The 26,034-nt window shown below is 37.8% G+C and overlaps 1 protein-coding gene across 2 annotated transcripts in view; it reads right to left on the bottom strand.

The window, feature by feature from the left end:
• The window catches only part of LOC105492987 (POU class 2 homeobox 1), a 184,715-nt gene that overhangs the window by 90,204 nt on the left and 68,477 nt on the right, over positions 1-26,034 (bottom strand). The window contains exons 1-2 of one of the 2 annotated variants that reach the window (XM_011760389.3): positions 12,110-19,479; positions 10,210-10,310 (exon numbers count right to left, since the gene is read on the bottom strand). The exons of the other annotated variant lie outside the window; for it this stretch is intronic. The gene's annotated coding sequence lies outside the window, so the exon portion shown is untranslated. Of the gene's footprint in view, positions 1-10,209; positions 10,311-12,109; positions 19,480-26,034 lie in introns of those variants that run through there. 2 annotated transcript variants of the gene reach the window in all.

Below are 26,034 nucleotides of genomic sequence, written 5' to 3'. Positions count from 1 at the left end.
AGTTCTATATCAGATATGAAATCTGAAGATACACCCAATTAATTAAAGTTTTTTCAGCCTAATCAGATGTTATTAACATTTCTTAATAATAATATAGTGGTAGTCATTCTATAAACATTTATTAACCTCAATCTGTCCAAAATACCCTTCTTTTCCCTGTATTGTTTCATGAAAAGTTTACCTATCCTACAAAAACTATTCAAAAGCTATGGCCTCAGGTCTTCCCTCATTCTCCTAGTTATTAAGGAACTATTTCTTTCTCTGAAATCCTATAGCAATTATTATATCCCTCTCTTTTGCTTTTAACTTTTTATTTTGAAATTATTAGAAATGCAAAGGAATCTTCAAAGATGGATCCCATGTACCATTCATTAATTTCTCCACTGGTTACGTCTTATGTAACTACATATATTAAATCCAAACAACTGATCTTCATATAAAGTATACTTCTACTTCATTTTAAGGTCACATGTGCAGGTTCCTGTAACTATCATTGCAATCAAGATACAGAACTATTTCATCACACAGAGTTCTGTCCTGCTACCCCATGACAGTCACACCAACTCCTATCCCTCAGGCTATTTCTAATCCCTGACAACCACTAATCTACTATCTACCTTTATAGCTGGTCATTTTGGTAACGTTATACAAGTGGAAACATACGTAACATGACCATTTGAGATTGGCATTTTTTACTCGGCATTATGTATGCCTTTGAGATCCAACCAAGCTTTTGTGTGTATCAATAGTTATTCCTTTTTCTTGCTGAATATTAAGTATTCCATGGTACAGATGTCCCATAGTTTGCTTTTTAATTTCAGGGTTTATTCATTTATTTATTTTTAAGAGATGGGGTATCTCTCTGTTGCCCAGACTGGAGTGCTGTAGTGTAATCATAGTTCACTGCAGCCTCGAACTCCTGGGCTCAATTGATCATCCCACCTTAGCCTCCCAAGTAGCTAGGACTACTAGTACGTCACCACACCTGGCTAATTAAAAAAAAAAAAAAAAAAAAAAAAATTTTTTTTTAGAGACAAGTTCTCACTATGTTGCTCAGGCTGGTCTTGAACGAGCCATCATCCCACTTTTTTGTCTCCCAAGTAGCTGGGATTACAGGCATGAGGCACCACGCTCAACAATACCCCACTGTTTGCTCAGCATTTACTTATTGAGGGACTTTTTGGCTGTTTCTAAGTTTTAGGCTATTAAAATAAACCTGCTGTAAACATTCGTACACAGGATGTACAGAGGATGACAAGTCCACACTGAGGGAAAATATTTACAAAGCACATTTCTGATACAGGACTCTTATATATAATATGTAAAGCACATCTGTATACATATTTTTATGTGAACATAATTTTTTATTTCTCTGCGATAAATGCACAGAAGTGAGACTGCTAGTGCATAGGGTGTATGTATGTATTAGGGCATTCTTGCATTGCTATAAAGAAATGCCTGAGGCTGGGTAATGTATAAGAAAAGAGGTTTAATTGGGTCAGGTTCTGCAGGCTGTATAGGAAGCATAGCAGCATCTGCTTTCGAGGAGACCTCAGGAGGCTTACAATCATGGTAGTAGGTGAAGGCAGGAGCAGGCATGCCATACGGCAAAAGCAGGAGTAAGAGAGACAGAGATTTGGGAGGGTGGTTGCCACACACTTTAAAATGACCAGATCGCATGAGAACTCACTATCAAGAAGACTGCACCAAGCTATGAGGGATCCACCCCCATAATCCAAACACTTCCCACTAGGCCCCACCTCCAACACTGGAGATACAAAGATGTTGTATAGCTGCACAAAAATATTTTCTTTCTTTACATCCTTTCTATGAGTTTTTTCTATTTAAAATATTTTTTTGTTAAAAACTAAGACTCAAACTAGACTAGGCCTACACAGGGCCAGAATCATCAAGACATCACCAAACGATAGGAACTTTTCAGTTCCATTATAAACTATGGTAGTCATTCTTTTAGGATAGGTCTGCTGGAGGTAAATTTTCTTTCTTTTCCTTCACCTAACAATGTCTTGATTTCCCCTTCATTCCTGAAGGATATTTTTGCTAGATATAGATTTGGGGGAGTTTGAGCTCTCTCTCTACCTGAAAAATACTATGCCTTGGCCTCCTGGCCTCCATGGTTTCTGCTAAGAAATCCACTATCCCTGGAATTGTTTTTCCCATAGGTAAGATGTCATTTCTCTCTGTTTTCAAGATTTTTCCTTTGTCTCCAGTTTATGTAAGTTTTATTAAAAATGTGTCTTGCAGATTTTTTTTTTTTTTTTGGTGAAAATTTTTTGCTTGAAATTTGCTCAGTTTCTTAAATCCATACGGGTATATGTCTTCTACCAAATTTGGGGAGTTTTCAGTGTTCTGAAAGTACTTTTCAGCCCCACCCTCTTTCTCCTCTTCTCCCAGTACTCAGATGAAAGTTAGAACTTTTGTTGTAGATCTTTTTGCTTTAGTCCTAATGGTCCCTGAGGGTCCATTGATTATTTGTTCTCTTTTCTCTTTCTTGTTCAGATTGGGTAATTTCTATTGTTCCATCTTCCAGTTCACTCTGTCTCCTCCATTCTGCTGTGAGCCTACACAGTGAGTTTTAGTACAGATATTGTAGCTGTTCAAAAATTTCTATTTAGTTTTTCTTTATATTTTCTATTTACTGAGGCCTATTTCTTTACTCAGACTTCATATTTTTTTCATTTGTTTCAAGCATGTCCATAATTACTCATTGAAGCATTTTTATGACAGCTGCTTTAAAATCCTGTCAGATAATCCTAACATCTCTGTCATCGTGGTAATTATGTCTATTGATTAGGCATTTTATATTAAACATTTTTATGTACATGGACATTTCTGCTTGGTAAACTATTCCTTTGTCACTTCAAAATTATCTTCCTTTATCTACCTCCCTCCCTTTTTTGGCCTCAGAATTTACTGTATAACAGTTCTTTTGTTTTTATACTATTTGACTGGTATAGCTCCATAGATTCATTAATCATCTTTTCTGTGTCATTTGGTTTTAGGTGTGTCACTTATGAAAAGAAATAGACAGGATTTTCATTTCATTTTTTAAAAATCCAATCTGAGTAGAAGTTTGTTTAACCCATTTACTACTTCCTTTGTGATTACTGAGATATTTGGCCTTTTCCCATCATGTCATTTTACAGTTTTTATTTACTTTAGCTGTTATTTGTTGTGGATCTCCCTTCTCCTTCTTTCCTGGTTTTTAATATCAAATGTAATTTCTTCATTCCTCTTTCTTCCCCTAACAGTTTAGAAGTTAAATACTCTTTTTATATTTGCTATTTATATTTTGCTAACAAATTCTAAAGTTAATCACTATCCCTAGACCATTCTAGTAAGAAAAAATCTGCACAGAAATCATCTTCATACATATAGTACTACTCCTTGAGTTTTTTGGAATTTATCTTATTTTCTGGCATTACTTGTTCATAAATAATGTTCTATGAAAAGAATTTAGAGCTGAGGCAAATGAGACCAGAATTGACTTAAAAACATTAAAAAGTCCTTATTGTTCTTCATAAATGATGGAATGTTTTCATATAATGAAAGCAATTCATTTTAAACTGATTATATGCCTTGAAATTAAAAATAATCAATGTTCAGAGCATCTCTAGTTAGCCAGCTAATTATCTTTAACACCTTAAATGTAACAGCTCCTAAGAGTAAGATTAAGATAATATAAAATGCCTAATTAAGCTTAATTTAAAAAAATCTCAAAGAATTTCCATCAACATGGAACTAATAGGGTTCCAAATTAAAAATAAATAAGAATAGAGGAAGCAAATTAACCAAAGGTGGTGTAGTAGAAGCGAATTTGTCCAATTTAATATTTGTCATTTAAAAAATGAACTTTTTTTCATAATTCAGTCCAAAAGTCATTAGATGGGGCTGAGCAAGGCAGGCATCCAAGCTTAGGAAAGTGAGCAGGGAGCAGCAACGAGGAAAATGGTTATATGGAGAGAGAAACTGTAGTAAGTATTTTAAGGATAATGAGAGTTAAGTGTACCACTGTTGGGGAAAGGAACTAAAACCTTAAACAGAGAAAAAACTAGAATCAACTCTACAATACCAAATTGGAATTAGAGGTTTTGGTATAAAGTCAATGGTTTTCAAAATATATAAATGCAGAAATAAACACAGCTTTAAGTAAAATACACACACATATACATATATTCTATTCTCTAGTTCTGTCCATGGAGTGCCTGGGGGCAATAATACCCCTACAGCAATAAGCATACTTGGCACCCACATCTTGATTTCTAAACGCTACTTTCTACCATTAATAAAACAGGGATTCTCAAAACAAAAACAAAAACAACAAAAAAACTATTAGTGGAAGTACTTTTAAAAACTATTGGAATATGTGAAAAAGATACAAGACCAGTTTGAAGGGATTCCCATTAGCCAAATTTTAGACAATCTGGACAAGAAAAAAAATGAGTGAATTATAACTATTACTTAAAGGAATTCAGGAGTCCATACAGATATAAATAAATATAGAGAAGAGAAAGCTTTTCCTTATAGTAGAATGCCAAATAATGTAGAACAATATAATTAGGAAATCAATATTTGAAAACCATCACAGTAATTAGTTCAGTTAAAAAATAACAAAAGGCCAGGTACGGTGGTTCATGCCTGTAATCCCAGCACTTTAGGAGGCCTAGGCAGACAGATTACTTGAGTGCAGGAGTTTGAGATCAGCCTGAACAACAGAGTGAGATCCTGTCTCTATAAAAAATTTAAAAGTCAGCCAGGTGCGGTGGCATGCACCTGTAGTCTCAGCTGCTCAAGAAGCTGAGGTGGGAGTATCTCTTAAGCCCAGGAGTTTGAAGCTTCAGTGAGCTATGATTATGCCACTGTACTCCAGCTTGGGTGACAGAGTGAGATCTGGGAGGAAGGAAGGGATGGAGAGAGGGAGGGAGGGAGGGAGAACCACTATTAAATCTAGTAAATGAAAACTTGGTGATGAAAATTTACAGTTTCCCCATAAAATAATTATTAATTACAAAGAGAAGCACAACTTTACAGAAGAGAAGACTGAAAAACATCACCCTAAGTGATCAAAGGTAACGCAATCAGTCAAAAAACGGGCCAGGTGCAGTGGCTCAGGCCAGTAATCCCAGCACTTTGGGAGGTCGAGGCAGGCTGATCACCTGAGGTTGGGAGTTCGAGACCAGCATCACCAATATAGTGAAACCCCATCTCTATTAAAAATAGAAAAATTAGCCGGGCATGGTGGTGTGCACCTGTAGTTCCAGCTACTCGGAAGGCTGAGACAGGATAATTGCTTGAACCTGGGTGGCAGAGGCTGCAGTGAGCCGAGATCACGTCACTGCACTCCAGCCTGGATGACAGAGAAAGACTCTGTCAAAAAAAAAAAAAAAAGAAACAAATAAAAATTTTGCACCACCTGAAAGGATGCAATAAGAATACAGCATCACTCTGTGACCCTCCTGCCAAACATGCATGGCATGATTTGAATCTAATCATGCGGAACCATCAGGTAAACCTAAATTCAAAAACACTCCACAAAATGTATTCTTCTAAAGTGCCATGACCCTAGAAATCAAAAAGACTTACGGAACCATTCCAGATTGAACAACAGTAAAGAGATATGACAACTAAATCCAATGCACAGTCTTGGACTGGATTATTTTGGTGTAAGGGACATTTTGGGGACAAGTGGCAAAATGTGAACAGGGTCTACAGATTAGTCAATAGTAATCTGTCAGTGTTAATTTCCTGAGTTTTATGTTTGTATTGTTGCTATGAAGAAGAATGTCCTTATTTGTAGGAACACTAAAGTATTTGGGGGTGACAGAGCATCAAGTCAGTAACTTACTCTCAAAAAGTTCCAGGGATGAGTTATTTGCACTGTTCTTTCATTTTTTCAGTACTTCTGAAATTATTTTGAAATTAAAAAAAAAAAAGCAAAGAAAGAAAAAGGTAGCAGATGAACAAATCACTATACAGTTTTTTTTGGTTATCCTAGTGTAGCTTTGACCTCTCCAACACTCAGAAATCCCTAATCACAAGATGTGTATTAACACTGGTAAAACCACAATTTTTACATAAATATGAAATGTACAGATATTCCACTGTCAGATTGCTCTTGCAACAATTTAAACAGTATTCTGATGGACATTTCAAGATATTGTGGAGGAGTCCACATTTTAAAGGTCTAATTTTATTAATGGAAGTTCAGACTTAAAGCCAGATCTAAGCACTGGGTTTTGAATAACTTTACATAGTTGGTGTCATCACTTATTATTTGAAGAAAAGGTTTGAAAACCATTACAACCCAAAATTCTATTAATATTTTAGAAACTTGGTTAATTTAAAATAAAATCTCCCCAGACATAATATTAGAAAATGAAATTTAAATGTGGTATTATAAATATATTGTCATGTTCTTTTAAAACTATCATTTTAGTGGCACTACAACGTGCTATGTCGAACTTTCCTACTTATGAGACACTATTTAAGAGAGGAAAGGACTTATATTGTTATGGATTGAACTGTGTCTTCCCCCAAAAGACGTTAAAGTCTACACCCTTTGTACCTGTAAATACGACTTTAGTGAGAAATAGGCCTTTGCAAATATTAAGATCTGGTCAGTAGGACTGGCCCTAATCCAGTATGACTACTGTCCTTATATAAAGGGGAAATTTGAACAGAGACAGACATAGAACAAATGAAGACAAGAGAGGGATGGAACAGATTCTGCTTCACAACCCTCAGAAAGAACCAAACCTACTAATACCTTATTCTAGACTTCTAGCCTCCAGAACTGAGAGACAATAAATTTCTGTTGTTTGTAGTACCCTGTTATGGCATTACTAAAAACCTAATCTAACATCTGAACCTTAATTTTCTCATTTGAAAAATGAGAATAATTATGCTGTCTCCCAAGGTTATCCTTAAAATTAAGATAATATGTTTTTAAACTAATCAGGAATTAGAAAAATAACGGTATTGTATCTTGACAAATATTTAATAAATACAACTGTCAAACATTTTCTCCTAGTACAAGAAAAAAATTTAAGTGATGCTTTTGAGTATTTCCATGCTTTTTTTTTTTTTTTTTTTTTTTTTTTGAGACAGAGTCTCGCTTAGTCGCCCAGGCTGGAGTGCAATGGCGCGATCTCGGCTCACTGCAAGCTCCGCCTCCCGGGTTCACGCCATTCTCCTGCCTCAGCCTCCCGAGTAGCTGGGACTACAGGCGCCCGCCGCCTCGCCCGGCAAATTTTTTGCATTTTTAGTAGAGACGGGGTTTCACCGTGTTAGCCAGGATGGTCTCGATGTCCTGACCTCGTGATCCGCCCGCCTCGGCCTCCCAAAGTGCTGGGATTACAGGCGTGAGCCACCGCGCCCGGCATATTTCCATGCTTTTTAACTGACTTTCAATCCACAGGCCAGAAAATCATCTTTACTGTACACAGTTAAGAATAAAGTCTTAATAGTGTTAGGACTATCTCAACACGTCTGAAGTACTAGAGGTTTTCTTTTTCTTCTTTTTGTCCTCATGTTTTAATCCTCAAATAACATTTGAAGTATAAATGTTGTCTTCTGAAAACTTAAGAAAGAAGCACCTCTGGCCAGGTGAACACTATACAGCAATCCCAGGCAGTTATGATTCAGAGACTGGAAACAATCAACTGTATCTGGTGCTGCCAAAAGCAGATGAAGAAAGAATGTGGAGGGTTAACAAGTTCAAACAAAAAAGGAGGGAATAATTCCATGCACAACGCTTTTCTTCTTTTTGCCCTACTTCCTATACTTCTACACTTCTATGTATACTAAAAATAAAAGAATACATGTGAGCATGTCTAGCATACGCCCAACAGAGTAGGAATTCCAGGAACTGTTAGTTGCTCCAGCCCTGCCCCACCATTCTGCCCTTCTACTCACAGGATGAGTGGTAGAAGTGTTCTTAGGGTAATCAATTTTGTAATCTTTCCATAATGACAGATAATCTCAATAAATTTCACATCAAGCTTTAGATGAAAGAGTTTTGCTAAAAAGTAATATCAAAGTACTATCTGTCAATGCTTCTCACCTTGTATAAAGCCCTAAATATGACTGCCCAAAACAGAAAGGCACTAGGCAATCAAATGCACCTTATTTCTCATTTTGAATAGCATAGGTTAAAATGCATGTAAGTAAAAATTATTTGCTATAAGATCTCCACACCTTACCAGGAATAAACTGTTACATGACATAAGCTATTAAAAGAGATATTTTAAATATCACATTCAGCTGGGTGCAGTGGCGCATGCCTGTAATCCCTGCACTTTGAGAGGCCGAGGCGGACAGACTGCCTGAGCTCAGGAGTTTGAGACCAGCCTGGGCAACATGGCACAAACCCGTCTCTATAAAACAAACAAACAAACAAACAAATTAGCTAGGCATGGTGGTGTATGCCTGTAATACCAGCTACTCAGGAGGCTGAGGTGGGAGGATCACGTGAGCCTGGGAGGCGGAGGCTGCAGTGAGTGGAGATCTCACCACTGCACTCCAGCCTGGGCAACAGAGAGAGATCCCGTTTAAATATATATGTGTGTGTATATATATATATATATATAGCCTACATTCTCTGTGTCCCCACCCTCTTCGGGCCAGCCAGGTGGCGGTAGTAACTTAATGAAAGATTCCTGAGGAAAGGTGAACCTCAGGGAATGAGGACAGGTTTTAAAGCAAAGATTCTCCTGGTTTTGGCAAACTCAGACATTCTGGCTATTTTACTAAGAAGAAATTTTCTCTATACTTTTCATCACTACAGTTTCATTCTTGATAATAAGCCTTTATTTACCCCCAGGCCAGTCAGATGTGAAATGTTATATTAATTTCTGAATAATACTCTTCTATAACATCAATTTTTTTTCATTAAAGGTGTCAGCTAATTTTGAAAAGTGTTTTTAAAATGTCTTGCAAAAATAAATTATTGCTTATCAACCATAAAAAGTGAAAACATGAGATGAATGTTCAGTCACACAAAATATCCCTTTGGACTTGTCCAAATTCGTTTACTTGAACTTCAACATAGTTTATGATATACAAATATTTCATAACATTTTTAAAGTGGGATAAGATTCATATCTTTGAATTACATTATAAAAATTGTATGATTCCCTTTGTTAAAATCATTACAGAGGAATATATGGTTTCTCAACACTACCTCATCTCTCTCTAAAATGTTGAAATTTTTGTATAGGTCAATTAAGAGAGGAAATGACTCCATAATCAGTGTTAGTTAACATGAGATGGGTTGAATTTGTGATCACACAAATTTTAATTTAAAAAATAAGCAGGCTAAACAGTTTAGTAACGTGCTTTGAAATAACACAGAACTAGGTTTAAACTCCAGTTCTAGCATATTGAGCTGTATGACTGCCTTTCTGAGCCTCAGTTTTTTCATCTGTAAAACGGACAATACTCTCAAGAGTTCTTCGTAGGCTTAAATAAAATAATACATATGAAAGTTTCAAAGGCATATACCAGTTAATTAATGGCTGTTAATATTGTTAATAGTAACACTGTAAGCTATACCAAAAGAAAAAACATCACTATGGTTTGTTTATTGTCTTAGGCATGTACATTTACACTTAAAGTACTTAAAAACAAAAATATGAAAAAGGCACTAGTCTAGGAGTCAGATGTAGATTCTGAACTGGAGTCTATCTCAGTTCTACACTAGCGAGCTGAACTTCTTTCGCAAGTTACTTCTTTAATCTTCACGTAGGTAATTTGTAAAATGGTAAAATGTAGATTATATATTCTCATTACTACATTAATTTTATAAAACTATTATTTACAAAGTGCTTCTATTCAACTACCATACAGGGATTAATGCTAATGACATACTATCACAGAATAAAGATGATATGAAAAATCTATTTATATACCCTATTTCCACTGATTTCACAACTTTTTCAAAACAGACCAGTGTCTAAGAACTAGGGCCAATCCTAAACTATTTTCCATTGCTGGCTGGGTCACAGGCATCCCAAGCATCACTCCTTCATATCAATAAATATCAAACAAATTTCAGAGTGAAAAATAAAAATATATATATTTGACAAGTCATTTTAATAGTCATTCCACAAAATTAAAGGCAATCATCATAACACCTGGATTTATCAGATGCTACTAAATTAATAGCTTTATTTAGCAGAAAATATTTACCAGGTATAGAAAGACTGCATTCTTTCTTTGAACTGATTCACTGAAAACTGAGAGTAGTTTGGTAATTAAAAAGGCAGGAAAGCTCTTCTTACTTTTCCAGTCTATGAACACAAAAAGAGAAAAAGGCAAAACTGAGTAAGCTGTATAAAATAACCTAACACTTAAAGAGAGAACAATTACACACAGTGGGGGACACTGGACTATCCATCGGGGCACATTTAGATTAGCTGCTTTAGGCAGGCACCTTTCGTGCCTATTTCCTCACCTGCAAAGCAGAAATAACTAGTACCTGCCCTTACTAAAGGAACATGGAGATAAATCAGAAAGTTCTTTGAACATATGTCGTATGGTGCTATTCTTTCATGAAGCTGGATAAAACAGTCTACTCAGGTTTTTTTTAAGGGTGCATTTCACTAACACATACACAAAAAACCCTGATCTCCAAATTTGACATTAACCTCCCCTTAATATACAATACAAGTTATCTACTGGCTTTATATATATACATAGATAGATGATATAGATAGCAATAGATCCATACAGGTTGCTATGGATGTAAAGTATTCTGAAAAAAGATATAAGATTATATTTTGTATTTAGAAAATGAGAAAGACCAAAACTTGGTGTACACAGGTGTGAAAATTCACTATCACTCGTTGACCATCCCCCTCTTTGTCATGAGGCCTCAGAATCCTGATCGACAGAATTCAAACAACCTAAATCAATAAAGAAGAAATGGTACACACTATGACTCTTATTTACCATATACTTGTACTATTATGGCTATTTTTGATTTAACATAATTAGTATAACTGGTATAAGTCAGTGTAACTGACTGAGTAGTATAACTAATTAATGAAAACTATGTAAGTTGTATATATCCATATTCAGTGCTCATATAACTGGCCCACATAACTTTTTTCTATACATTCAGTGATGTTCCTATTTCATGAATCTGAACTAACAGCTGAGATGCAATGGTACAAACAAAATCAAATGCAGTTCAAAGTGTCTTCTTAAAAAGGAGTCGTTGGCCAGGCATGATGGCTCACGCCTGTAATCCCAGCACTTTGGGAGGCCAAGGCGGGCGGATCAAATGGTCAGGAGATCGAGACCATCCTAGCCAACATGGTGAAACCCCGTCTCTACTAAAGACACAAAACTTGGCCAGGCGTGGTGGTGCATGCCTGTAATCTCAGCTACTCAGGAGGCTAAGGCAGAAGAATCGCTTGAAGCAGGGTGTCAGAGCAGAGACTCAACAGTGGGCAGAGATCCCGCCACTGCACTCCAATCTGGTGACAGAGTGAGACTCTGTCTCAAACAAAAAGAAAAAAAAATTAGCTAGGTGTGGTGGCGTGTGCCTGTAATCCCAGCTACTCAGGAGGCTGAGGCAAGAGAATCGCTTGAACCCAGGAGGCGGAGTTTGCAGAGAGCTGAGATCATGCCACTGCCCTTCCGTCTGCCTGGGTGACACAGCAAGACTCCATCCCAGGGGTGGGGGTGGCGGTGGGGTTGGGGGTGGGGGGAAGGAGTTGTTTTTGGGAGTGAAGGGGAGCATAGTGGCTCATACTACTTAAAATCAGAGATCAACATAAAATTCTACCATAGCTAACAGTGGTCAAATCCTTATTAAGACATTTTATTACATAATACAAATGAAAATAAATTAAATTCTTTCCTCTTAAAAATTTTTGATTTGTCCATACTTTAAGTTCTTTAAGAGAATGAAAAAAAAAACATTAAAATTACAAGAAGAAATACCTAAAACAAAAAGCACACAAAACCAAAAAATACCGTAATAGCAAAACATTGAGAGAAATGAATACACAAAACAAATTTTTAACACGTCCACCAAACCCTCCCAACCAGGAACTGTAAGGAATAAGAAAAACCTACCCACCCTTCCAATATGATGGTTACAAACTAACAAGCTCTTTCTTGCTGTCCACTGGCACATCTTGAGACCTTTTATTCTTTTGAAATGTTCCCTAACTTAAACTGGATGCAAATAAACCAGGTGTGGTCCTCACAACAGTAATCCTGCTAGTCCCTACTGAGTTTCCATAGCAACATGCACAGCTGGCAATGGCAAAGAGGTTGTACTGGCTTCAGATTGGTTTTAGAAGTTTCAATACTCATTTGGTGAAATAATAATTGTTATCTCAGTTAAGAACATTTTTTTTTAAAACTCTATCTTTGCTTGAAATGTTAAACAAAATAAAGCAAGGTATTTTCTGCTAGTACAAAAGTGGCTTTCAGCCCAACAGCAATAACTAATGTGTCTGTGAAAAGTTACAAAATGCCAATCACCAAGTGATAACCATTCTTTGACTAAAGAAATACAAAATTTTAAGTGAATATTCCCTGTGGGTCACCTAATGTAATAAGTAACATTCAGAGAGAGAGAGAACCAATATAAAGTTTAATCTAAACACTAGTAAATACTATGCATCTTTTCCTTAAATAAATTTAATATTACAGTTCCTTGGTTTCATTAAAATTAAGAGTTTTTATGGCCGGGCACGGTGGGTCACACCTGTAATCTCAGCACTTTGGGAGGCCAAGGCAGGCGGACCACCTGAGGTCACGAGTTCGAGACCAGCCTGGCCAACATGGTGAAACCCTGCCTCTACTAAAATACAATAATTAGCCGGGTGTGGTGGCATGCACCTGTAATCCCAGCTACTCAGGAGGCTGAGGTAGGAGAACTGCCTGAACCAGGGAGTTGGAGGTTGCAGTGAGCCGAGATCATGCCACTGCACTCCAGCCTGGGCAACAGAGCTAGACTCCACCTCCAAAAAAATAAAAAATAAAAATAAGGGGCCAGGCGGGGTGGCTCATGCCTGTAATCCCAGCACTTTGGGAGGCCGAGGTGGACGGATCACGAGGTCGAGATCGAGACCATCCTGGCCAACATGATGAAACTTTGTCTCCACTAAAAATACAAAAATTAGGTGGGCATGGTGGCGTGCACCTGTAGTCCCTGCTAGTTGGGAGGCCGGGGCAGGAGAATAGCTTGAACTCGGGAGGTGGAGGTTGTAGTGAGCTGAGATCACGCCACTGCACTCTGGCCTGGCGACAGAGCAAGATTCCATCTCAAAAAAATAAAAATAAATAAAAAATAAGAGTTTTCACAATGGCAATTCTTTTTGTAAATTTTTATTTTTTATTTTAGATTCAGAGGGTACATGTGCAGGTTTGCTACCTTGATATATTGCGTGATACTGAGGTTTTGGCTTCTATTGAACCGATAACCCAAACAGTGAATACAGTACCTGATCTGTAATTTTTTAACCCTTGCTCCCCTTCCTCCTGACCCTTTTGGAGTCCCCAGTGTCTGTTGTTCCCATCTTTATATCCATGTGGTACCTACCCCATGTTTAGCTCCCACTTACAAGTAAGAAAATGTGGTATTTTGGTTTCTGTTTCTGCAATAACTCACTTAGGGTAATAGCCTCCAGCTGTATCCATGTTGCTGCAAAAGGACATGGTTTTGTTCTTTTTCATGGTTGTGTAGTATTCCATAGTATCTGTGTACCACACTTTCTTTATTCATCATTAATGGGCACCTTGGTTGATACCATGGCTTTGCTATTGTCAACAGTGCACAGTAGCTATTCTTAAAGGGCAGTCCCCAGAAAAGTATCATCAGCATCACCTGGAAACTGATTAGAAATGCACTTTTTTGGCCCCTACCCCACATCTACTAAATCAGTACCTCTGGAGGTGGGGGGGCCCAATAATCCGGGTTTTAACAAAACCCCTAGAAGACTCTGAACCACTGACTTACAGTGTCAAACTTCAGAGGAGACAAATACGAAATAGAAAATGCAATGCTTTATCCCACTCTTTGGAACTAGGTGAGGAACTAGGTGAGGAACAGTAGCAAAATAAAATGCAAAAAAACTCCGGTCTCCTGAATTGAGTCTGTTGGCTAATATCTCACTGTCTAAAAGATATGCAGAGATAAACAGTAGGTCAGTGCGTCTATCATTCCTACACATGCAAAGCACCAAGGGAAAATCAACTGTTTGTTTACAATCACTCAAAGGTCCGTGCACATAGAACATTCAATCCACTACCATTCATAATGTATACTAATCACAGTCAATCTCCAATCACTGATGTCTTCTCACACAGGGCAGCAAACCTAATCATTTATTCCTTTTAAGAGAATATTTTTTTCAACATATTAAATATGTAAAGACGAGTATGAAGGTTGAGTCATAAATTTTAACAACACTTACTACTTGTAAGTTTTTTTAAAAAAAAACAAGGATGCAGTTCTTCCTTAGTATCTAACCATACTGCCTTCATATACTACAAGATACACCTTTCATTTTATCCTTTAACCTCAGTATATCCAATCACAACTCCTTCCATATTTCTTGTCTTTCCATAATTTTTTTTTTTTTGAGATGGCGTTTTGCTATTGTTGCCCAGGCTGGAGTGCAATGGCAGGATCTTGGCTCACCGCAACCTCCGCCTCCCGGGTTCAAGTGATTCTCCTGCCTCAGCCTCCCGAGAAGCTGGGATTACAAGCACCCGCCACCACACCCAGCTAATTTTGTATTTTTAGTAGAGACAGGGTTTCTCCATGTAGGTCAGGCCGGTCTCAAACTCCCGACCTCAGGTGATCTGCCCGCCTCAGCTTCCCAAAGTGCTGGGATTACAGGCATGAGCCACCGCATCCGGCCTTCTTTCCATAATTCTAATGGGCAGCACTTCAAAGAAACTGCTAAGCTAGTGACATTAAAGTGACCACAGACACACAGATTTAATGAAGAAAAGCCACTGGGTAAATCGAACATGCCATATGCTATTAAAATTGATGAATTCAAGCACATTTGAATAGTTTTTTGATGCTGATAATTAAAAATAAATTACTAAATGCCATCAGTATTACACCCCCAAAACATGGACTTTTAAAGTTATATTTTGAATGAATCTCAAGACCAGCCACAATTTAAAAAAACAAAATACAAACCACCCCAGGAAATTCAAAGGGAAGTGTTTGTTTACTTATTCCCAGGATTTATTTTGTAATCTATTTTACGATAAGAAATATGATGAAATTTACTCAAAGGTCAGATTCTTGACTTTACATACAGGGCAGGAAACAGAAAAAAATTTACATTTAACTTGTTTTCTTCTGCTTGCTATTATTTTAAATTAGAGAATGCTTGTATCATAGATACATTTTTACTTAAATGTTCAAGGAACATTTTTGGTTAAAGAATAAATTCAAGTCTCTATTTCTAACTTTAGTGTGTTTCCAGCATTTACGCTAGTCTTGTGGAAAAAGAAGTGCAAAAGAAAAAAAATCCTGGATTCATCATTATTGTGTTATTCCATATCAAAGGAGCAATATGGAATAAAACAGGAAATTGATTCACAGGCTCCTCGTTCTTGCTCTATTTGTGTTTTTGTTGTTGTTGGGTTTTTTTTTGGAGATGGAGTTTCGCTCTTGTTGCCCAGGCTGGAGTGCAATGGTGCTCATTGCAACCTCCGCCTCCCAGGTTCAAGCAATTCTCCTGCCTCAGCCTCCCAAGTAGTTGGGATTCCAGGCTTGTGCCACCACGCCCAGATAATTTGGTATTTTTTTTTAGTAGAGACGGGGTTTCACCACATTGGTCAGGCTGGTCTCGAACTCCTGACCTCAAGTGATCCCAAAGTGTTGGGATCCCAAAGTGTTGGGATTACAGGCGTGAGCCACCACGCCTGGCCTCTTGCTCTACTGGTTAAACATTAGTGTTCCTTAGGGTCCATCCTCAGCCCACTTCTCATTACACCAGTGATTGCCAAAGTATTTTCTTCCTGCCACTAGTGGGATAGAGCTGATTCAAAATTGTTGCTTCTGTTGGTTGGGATATTTGACTAAGGGCTTACATAGTAGTAGCACATGGTAGTTGCCATTCCAACTCTCTCTAGCTGAGTAACAGCAAAGACAAGGAAAAGCCCTCAATGATTAATCCCATCCCGCCAGCTAATGGCTTGCTCAGAAGTGAACTGTATTTCAAATTTTTACTCAATTCTGGCCAGCGAAATCAAGGACAGAGCTCCTGAACCTTTCTGATATAGTCTTACTTTTAATAGAGAATACTGAGACCACTCTCTTTTCTCTAGACATTATTAACAAGGAAGCATACTTCCCTGGCTGCTGCTGGCAGTTATTTTGCAACCTTGAGGGTAAAGCAAAACACAGAAGATCAGAGTCCAAACACAGTCCTGTCCTATTGTCCTTGAAGCTTCTGGTTTCTCAATCCCATTAGCCACACAAACTCCTTTGTATTTCAGCCAGTTCCAACTGCCTGAAGCTGAAAGCAAACTACCAATAACAAATACATTAAATTATTAAGAGTTATTAATTTGGTGTTCATAAGTTAAAATTAGAGTTACCAGAGTTTACTAAGGATTATTTTAGTATTCTGCGAAGACGTAGCTGCCACATACTCTGCCAAAACTCTGCAAAACTCCTGTTGTATATGCACACTATGAACAAGTTGGAATTTCCAAAATTTGATCTGGTTATTAGTGCAAAATCAATATTAAATTATGGTTTTTAATTTCAACCATTCTTTCCTGTCTTGCACATCAACTTAGTTATCTTAGTTATATAAGTATATTTGCACCACCATTTCTGGCCTATAATTTTTAAAAAAGCAGTCGCCACATACAGCATATAAACATATATAGCATATTTGCACCATTTCCAGCCTATTACTTTTAAAAATCAGCCTTCATGATACAAGTTTTTAAAGTGCAAACAGTCCCCGTATTTCACACTACAGTGCTTTACATATAATTGGAAATATGCTGGATGGTTACAGGCATGATCCCACTTTTACATATACCTATGGACATATATATGAATACAGGAAAAAGGACTTGTAGTTTCACACTAAATATTAATATTTACCATATACATTTCTATTTCTTGTTTCAATCTTTTTAATGGACACCAAGTTTTTGTAAATTTATTTTTATTAAAATAATTTTAGCTGAATTCTTTACTTTCCTAATATATTTGGTTAGGTCCCCAGAATCTGACCAAACATTTTTCCTTTATTACCCAAATCTGTGTAAATAATGGAGTGTAATGCTGTGCAATCAGTTTTTATTATTTTATTACAAAGAACCACTCAAAAGAAGTTTTTCTGCTTCAGATAACGAAGAGCTAAGATGAACCAGAGTCCTAAAAATAGGTCCAACAAAGAATATGATGAAGATTAAAAACAAGAAAGAACCACTTTGGCAGGAATTACAATATTGATATTAAATATAAAGACGTGTTACAATATGAGAAAGTTCTAAGTTCTGTGATGAAGATGAAATAGACAAATATGAATGAAGATTTTTCAAATACAAAGCTCAGGCTGCTTAGAAGTAACATAAAACTGGATTCATTCTGACCATCTCTCCATTTGGCCTGAGTTTAGCTCTCGTTTTACCTGAATGCAAAAGGATCAATGGATGAACCCCAAAATGCTGCCCTTACTACTCTGAGTCTCCACCAATAATCTATTTCTGTCAGTAGGGTAAATTCTTTGTCCAACTCACGACTTAACTGTACAGAAACTAAAAAAAGAAAGTTTTCTACTTGTAATGCTTTTTAGATGAAATAAAAATTTTAAAGATTTTTAAATATTATAGCAGTTACTATACACCCTCCCTTTCTGAATTAAAAACAGCAGCTCCATAACACATCTATTCATAGACTCTTACTTTTTTTCATGTTCAAAGTCACTCATCCTGCAATTACAACAAAAAATCTGCAACGAACCTTAAGAGGTTCCCTCTTCTCCCTGGTATAGAAGAGTGCCTTCTATGGCCCATTCACTTTACACTGGTTGTAACACCAAGCAACCAATTTAGTAGGACATTAAGATAAATCTTTTATTACAATTTAGCCTCAGAATCATGTTCATGGCTCCACAAAAATAACGCTAAAATTTCTTTTAAATTTTCAGTAGCTTTGGGGGTACAAGTGGTTTTTGGTTACATGAATGAATTATATAGTGGTGAATTCTGAGATTTTAATGCACCTGTCATCTGAATAGTGTATGTTCTAACCATTACGTAGTTTCTCATCCGGCACTCTCTTGCCACTTGTCTATTATATCACTGTATACACTTGCATATTCATAGCTTAGCTCTCACTTATAAGTGAGAACATATGGTATTTAGTTTTCCATTCCTGAGTTACTTCACTTAGAATAATGGCCTCCAGCTCCAACCAGGTTGCTGCAAAAGACATTATTTTGTTCCTTTTTATGGCTAAGTAGTATTCCACGGTGAATACATATCACATTTTCTTTATCCACACATTAGTCAATGGGCAGTCAGACTGGTTCCATACCTCTACAACTGTGAATTGGGCTGCAATAAACATACATGTGTATAAGTGTCTTTTTCATATAGTGATTTCTTTTCCTTTGAGTAGATACCCTGTAGGGGGAGTGTTGGACAGAATGGTATTTCTACTGTTTTTTTTTTTTTTTTTTTTTTTTTTGAGATGGAGTCTTGCTCTGTCACCCAGGCTGGAGTGCAGTGGTGTGATCTAGGCTCACTGCAACCTCCGCCTCCCAGGTTCAAGGCCTCAGCCTCCCGAGTAGCTGGGATTAGGCACCCTCTACCACACCTGGCTAATTTTTGTATTTTTAGTAGAGATGGGGTTTCACCATGTTGGCAAGGGTGGTCTCAAACTCCTGACCTCAAGTGATCTGCCTGCCTCACCCTCCCAAAGTGCTGGGATTACAGGTGTGAGCACCTTGCACAGCCTTCTACTGTTAGTTCTTTAAGGAGTCTCCACACTATTTTTCATAGAGCTTGTACTAATTTACATTACCACCAGCAGTGTATAAGCATTCCCCTTTCACCAGATCTGGCCATTCTTATAGTAATAAAGTGGTATCTCATTGTGGTTTTAATTTGCATTTCCCTGATGACTTATGATTCCAAGCACTTCTTCATGTTTGTCGACCACTTGTATATCTTCTTTTGCAAAATGTCTACTCCTGTCATTTGCTCACTTTTTGATGGAATTATTTGTGTTTTTTTCCTGCTTGTTTGAGTTCCTTATAGATTGTGGATACTAGTCCTTTGTCAGATGTATAGTTTGCAAATATTTTCTCCCATTTTGTGGGTTGTCTGTGTACTCGGATGATTTTTTTTTTTGCTGTGCAGAAGGTTTTTGATTCCATCAGGTCCCATTTATTTATGTTTTTTGTTGCATTTGCCTCTGGGGTTTTAGTCATGAATTCTTTTTTTTTTTTTTTTTTTTTTTTTGAGACAGATTCTCACTCTGTCGCCCAGGCTGGAGTGCAGTGGCATGATGTCAGCTCACTGCAAGCTCCACCTCCTGGGTTCACGCCATCCTCCTGCCTCAGCCTCCCGAGTAGCTGGGACTACAGGCACCTGCCACCACGCCTGGCTAATTTTTTTTTTTTTTTTTGTACTTTTAGTAGAAACAGGGTTTCACCTTGTTAGCCAGGATGGTCTTGATCTCCTGACCTCGTGATCCACCCACCTCGGCCTCCCAAAGTGCTGGGATTACAGGCGTGAGCCACTGTAGTAATGAATTCTTTGCCTAGGCCAATGTCAGAAGAGGTTTTCCAAGGTTATCTTCTATTTCCAGTTTTGGGTCTTAGATTTAAGTCTTTGATCCATCTTGAGTTGACTTTTGTATAAGGTGAGAGATAGGAATCCAGTTTCATACTTCTTCATGTGGCTAGCCAGTTTTCCCAGCACCATTTATTAAATAGGGTATCCTTTCCTAAGTTACTTTTTTGTATGCTTTATTGAAGATCAGGTTGGTTGTAAATATTTGGCTTTATTTCTGAGTTCTCTGTCCTGTTCCATTGTCTACATGCCAACTTCTATACCAGTACCATGTTGCTTTGGTAACTACAGCCTTGTAGTATAACTGGAAATCCAGTAATGTGATGCCTCCAGATTTGTTCTTTTTGCTTACAATTACCTTTGGCTATCTGAGCTCTTTTTTGGTTCCATATGAATTTTAGGATTTTTTTCTAATTCTGTAAAAAAATGATGTTGGTAGTTTGATAGCGACTGAATTGAATCTGTAGACTGGCACAATATCGATTCTTCCAATCCATGAGCATGGGTTGTGTTTCTATTTGTCTGTGTTATCCGTGACTTCTTTCAACAGTGTTTTGTAGTTCTCCTTATAGAGATCTTTCACCTCCTTTGAGTAAGTATATTCCTAGGTATTTTATATTTTATTGCAACTGTTGTAAAGGGGATTGAGTTCTTGATTTGATTCTTGGCTTGGTCATTGGTGTACAGCAGGGCTACGGATTTGTAAACATTGACTTTGTAACCTGAGACTTTACTGAATTTGTTTCTCGAATCTAAGAGTCTTCAGGGTTTTCTAGGCATATAATCATGATAGTCTACTTCCTCTTTTCCAATTTGGATGCCGTTTATTTCTTTCTCTTGTCTGACTGCTCTGGCTAGGACTTCCAGGACTATGTTAAATAGAAGGGGTAAAAGTGGGCATTGCTGTCTTGTTCCAGTTCTCAGGGGGAATGTTTTCAACTTTTTCCCATTCAGTATGATGTTGGCTATGGGTTTGTCAGATATGGTTTTACTAATTTAAGGTAAAAGTCCCTTCTACACCTAGTTTGTTAAGGGTTTTTATCATAAAGCAATGCTGGATTTTATCAAATGCTTTTTCTTTGTCTACTGAGATGGTCATATGGTTTTTGTTTCTAATTCTGTTTATGTGATGTATCACATTTATTGACTTGTGTATGTTAAATCATCCCTGGATCCCTGGGATGAGACCTACTTGACCATGGTGGATTGTCTCTTTTAGGTCCCGCTGGATTCAGTTAGCTAGTGTTTTCTTGAGGTTTTCTGAATCTATGTTCATCAGGGATACTGGTCTGTAGTTTTCTTTTACATTTTTATTTATTTATTTATTACTTCCGTTTTTTGTCTAATGTCCTTTCCTGGTTTTGGTATCAGAGTGATACTGGCTTCACAGAATGATTTAGGGAGGATTCCCTCTTTCTCAGTCTTTTGGAATTGGTACCAATTCTTCTTCACTGTTTGGTAGAATTCAGCTGTGAATCCATGTGGTCCTGGACTTTTTTTGTTGGCAAGTTTTGTTGTTGCTGTTTTTTTTTTTTTAAAACTGATTCAATCTTGCTGCTTATCAGTCTGTTCAGGGTTTAATGATGGTGCAAATTTCTAAAGGTTTGCTTAGTGCTCTGCAGAGTAAACCTGGTGTTCAACAACAACAATATTCAAAATGGGAAGTGCAGATAAAAATTCCAAGCAACAATGAATGGTTTTCTATTATTAAAAATTGCATCAATAAGTAGGGTAAATTTTAGCTAAATCAAACCAAGATCCTATCTTGAATTTGTATACCAGCATTTCTGTCATTTCTCCTCCTTACTTATATAACAGATGTCATAATAGAGACAAAAAAGGTGGCAACAGAAAACCAAGTCAAAAAAGCATTATCAACTTTATTAGAAGACTCAACAGCTCTTCCCCCGCCTCGCCCAGTCTCAAAGCACTGAGACAAAGTAATATAAATATTTGTGTATACACACACACACACACACTCTCACACACGCACATTTTTCTAACATGAATTTGAAAGAAAACAAGTCAAGACAGCACAACAGCCATGCCAGATCTCAGGAGCCTCAAGCCAGCAGCACTCCTACAGTACAGGGTAGCCAGAATTCATTTTGCTACTAGGGAGAAAAGAGAGCACCTACAGTGTTGATACTCAAATAATCTTTCCCTGCCTCAGACTGTTTAGGAGGCTAACGGAGGCTATTAAAATTCTCTTTGCTAAGCTTTAATACGCTAGTAAATAGATATTATTTTCATATTGGAAAAACTTCAACAATATGCTAACATACTATAAAAGCAAATGTTATACTTAATGTGAGAAAAGCACCTAGCACCTCCTCCCACTCTGAAAAATTAAAACCTTAAAAAAATGTGTTTTTCCTTTATTATAGACTATTCCTTAGAATCTCCTTTAACTTAAGAGAACATCAGCATCCAGACATTTTACCATAGTATCTGGATCCCTTCTTACAAATAGATCACTTGTTTGTATTAAAATAATCCCAATACTAAGAGAAAAATTAGGTTACAGGCCACAAAAGAAAATAAAAGTGGAACAATTAATCATAACAAATAATCAGCTGTGCAAACCACCACTGAACCTTTCCCAGGGTTTTTCCTTATCACTTCACGAAAATAGCTTAAGCACCGCTGACCTGTATCATTAGATTTGGAATCAAATCTAACATAAAAGGCAACCTTTATCTCTTCTGGTTCTTGCAAATAGCAGAGGATAAAAATCACAGAGTTTTAGAGTAGAGAGAAATGTTAGCAATTATCAATCCAATGCTTTCATTGTATAAATAAGGAAATGATGTGCAAGGTTGCATGATTCATTTCAGGACACTGAAAGAATACCAAAGCTGAAACTCAGACCCATTTTCTGATTCTTAGTCAGATGAGTGTTCTTCACAGTGGCCCCTCTCCTTCAGAAATGCATATTTTCCAACAATTTTATAAAATGATTTTTTTTTTTTCCCTGACAGGTTCTCACTCTTTCACCCAGGCTGGGTGCAGTGGTGCAACTGTAACTCACTGCAGCCTTGCACTCCTGGGCTCAAGCAATCCTCCTGCCTCAGTCTCCCCAGTAGCTAGAATTACAGGCACATGCCAACCACATCCGGCTGGTTTTAAAATTTTTCTTTTGTAGCGATGAGGTCTGGCTATGTTCACGAGCCTGGTTTTGAACCCTTGGCCTCAAGTGATCCTCCCGCCTTCGCTTCCCAGTGTTGGGATTACAGGCGTGGACCCCTGCTCCCGGCCAAAATGACTTTTTAAAAAGTCATCAATGTTTTGCCAATCTTTTAAAGTATACTGATTCTGGCCGGGCGCGGTGGCTCAAGCCTGTAATCCCAGCACTTTGGGAGGCCGAGACGGGCGGAACACGAGGTCAGGAGATCGAGACCATCCTGGCGAACACGGTGAAACCCCATCTCTACTAAAAATACAAAAAACTAGCCGGGCGAGGTGGCGGGCGCCTGTAGTCCCAGCTACTCAGGAGGCTGAGGCAGGAGAATGGCGCAAACCCGGGAGGCGGAGCTTGCAGTGAGCTGAGATCCGGCCACTGCACTCCAGCCCGGGCTACAGAGCAAGACTCCGTCTCAAAAAAAAAAAATAAAAAATAAAAAAAAAATAAAGTATACTGATTGTGAGTAACTCCTCTCAAAGACAATTTCATAAAATGTTCACACATTCATTCACTCGACAAATAATTCTGAGAGATTACTATGCATAGGGCACACTGTACTCTGTTCCATGGGGTCAGAAAGATGAAACAGACACGATTCTGACTGACCTTGAGACGCTTCAGTTGGATGGATGACAAGTTAGGACAGACATATAGAATCTGTAATTTGAGCAAAAGCTAAGAAATGCTTTTACTAAATTTTGATAAAAGGGTGTAATCATATGCATATCTTGACACAAAAGAGAACATGTGGTTTTCGTGTTGCACTTTTTTTTTGAGACAGGGCCTTGCTCTGTCACCCAGGCTGAAGTGCAGTGGCATGACCACACTGCTCACTGCAGGCTCAAACTCCTGGGTTCAATCAATCCTCCCACCTCAGCCTCCCGACTACATGGGACTATAGGCACACACCACCACCACCACCACACTGGGCTAATTTTTGTATTTTTTTGTAGATACAGGGTTTTGCCATGTTGCCCTGGCTGGTCTCAAACTCCAGAGCTCAAGTGATCCACCCGCCTCAGCCTGCCAAAGTGCTGGGATTACAGGCATGAACCACTGCACCCAGCCTTCATGTAATCTTAGTAGTTTCTTATTTATGTAGAAATCCTGTAAATAATTACATATTTGTGGAATAAGGTTTATTCTAAAGAAAATGAACTAAGTGCTTAAACTGTATAACATAATTTGAAGTTTTGGATACTGCCTTTAAAGTCTCTTCCAAGTTACTATAATTATTTTTCATTATATTTTGTCTCCTTATGTAAAAATGTATATTTATAATTCAACTAATTTAGCAAATATTTTAATGTTTTTACATTACAGTGGGGTCACAAAAAACTGTCTAAAAGAACAGACCACAAGCCAGCAAATAAATGAACATCTCAGACCAAATGTTTTAAAATGGGTTTGAGTTCCACTGGTCAATATAAAACAGAGTAAAAATTAGTGTAACTCCTAACACCTGAGATAGAAATGTTACGTTACAGCAATCTGGTGTGATTGATCATAAAATCAAAATTAATTTCCACAAAATATGTTAGTCACATTAAACCATCACATTAATATACCCTCTCGGCACTTACAGCACCATGTAAATGTACACCAAGCTCCCTCACAAGCACCTTACAGCCTTTGGAATTTCTGTTCCTTCCACTGAAGATGCTTCTGCCCAGGTCTTTGTCTTTGTCTGAATGTCACCTCCTCGGAGAGACCCTTCCAAGTCACTATCACATCACCTGATTTTATTTTCTGTATGTACTTCTCCTACATTTAAACCTTGTTCACCTGTCTGGTTTCTGCTTAATCCCCACTAGAAGATAAGCTTGCTGAGGACAGGCACCTTTTTAGTCATGTTCAGTACAGCAACCTTAGTGTGTGGTAGAATCTGACAGGGACTCAGAAACATTTGTTGAATGAATTAATGATGCCTAGAAAGTCAATAAATATTACATCAGGAATATTAAAGTCCATAATAAAACTTTAAAGAAACTCTTTCAAAAAAAGAAATATGTGCTCAGACCACTCATTTATTGATTTGGCAGCTCATCTAGCAAAATGCTACTACAAGTACACTCTCCTCATAGACCACCTGAAATTGAATAGTTTAAAAAATAAAAATAAAAACATGGTCTAGCAAATACTTCTTTTTATAAGTCAGGGCCATAAGTGACCAAGAACAGCTTCTGGTTTGTGATGTTCTTGGCCATTTAAAGAGCACTGAGTTCTATTTTACTTATTGTTATAATGATTCCCCCAAGATTAGCACAGGTTCTCAAATAATAAATTTAGAACTGTCTTCTATTTAATGAATGTGAAATCTGAGAACATTCTGAATGGAAATTCTAGATCTAAACTATAAATCGGCCGGGCGCGGTGGCTCAAGCCTGTAATCCCAGCACTTTGGGAGGCCGAGGCGGGCGGATCACGAGGTCAGGAGATCGAGACCATCCTGGCTGACACGGTGAAACCCCGTCTCTACTAAAAAATACAAAAAACTAGCCGGGCGAGGTGGCGGGCGCCTGTAGTCCCAGCTACTGGGGAGGCTGAGGCAGGAGAATTGCGTGAACCCGGGAGGCGGAGCCTGCAGTGAGCTGAGATCCGGCCACTGCACTCCAGCCTGGGCGGCAGAGCGAGACTCCGTCTCAAAAAAAAAAAAAAAAAAAAAAAAAAAAAAAAAAATACTAAACTATAAATCAAACCACAAACAATTAGGATCTTGGTAAGGAGGGGAAAGGTTAGTTAATATCTAAATTAAAATTTGCTCAGCAGCCTACAAGTAGACATAAATCTTTGTTTTTTTGTTGTTCTGTTGTTTAGACAGGGTCCCCCGTTCTGTCGCCCAGGCTGGACTGCAGTGGTCTGATAACAATTCACTGTAACCTCAAACTCCTGGGCACTCTTCTTGCCTCAGCCTCCTGAGTAGCTGGAACTACAGGCACAGGCCACAGCGCCTGGCTAATTTTTAATTTTTTTTGTAGAGATGGGGCCTCATTATCTTGCCTGGGCTAGACTCGAACTCC

Source organism: Macaca nemestrina, chromosome 1 (genome assembly GCF_043159975.1).
Source record: "Macaca nemestrina isolate mMacNem1 chromosome 1, mMacNem.hap1, whole genome shotgun sequence".
NCBI lineage: Eukaryota > Metazoa > Chordata > Mammalia > Primates > Cercopithecidae > Macaca > Macaca nemestrina.
The sequence above is the reverse complement of the archived record's forward strand: the minus strand, read 5'-3'. Positions and strand labels throughout refer to the sequence as shown.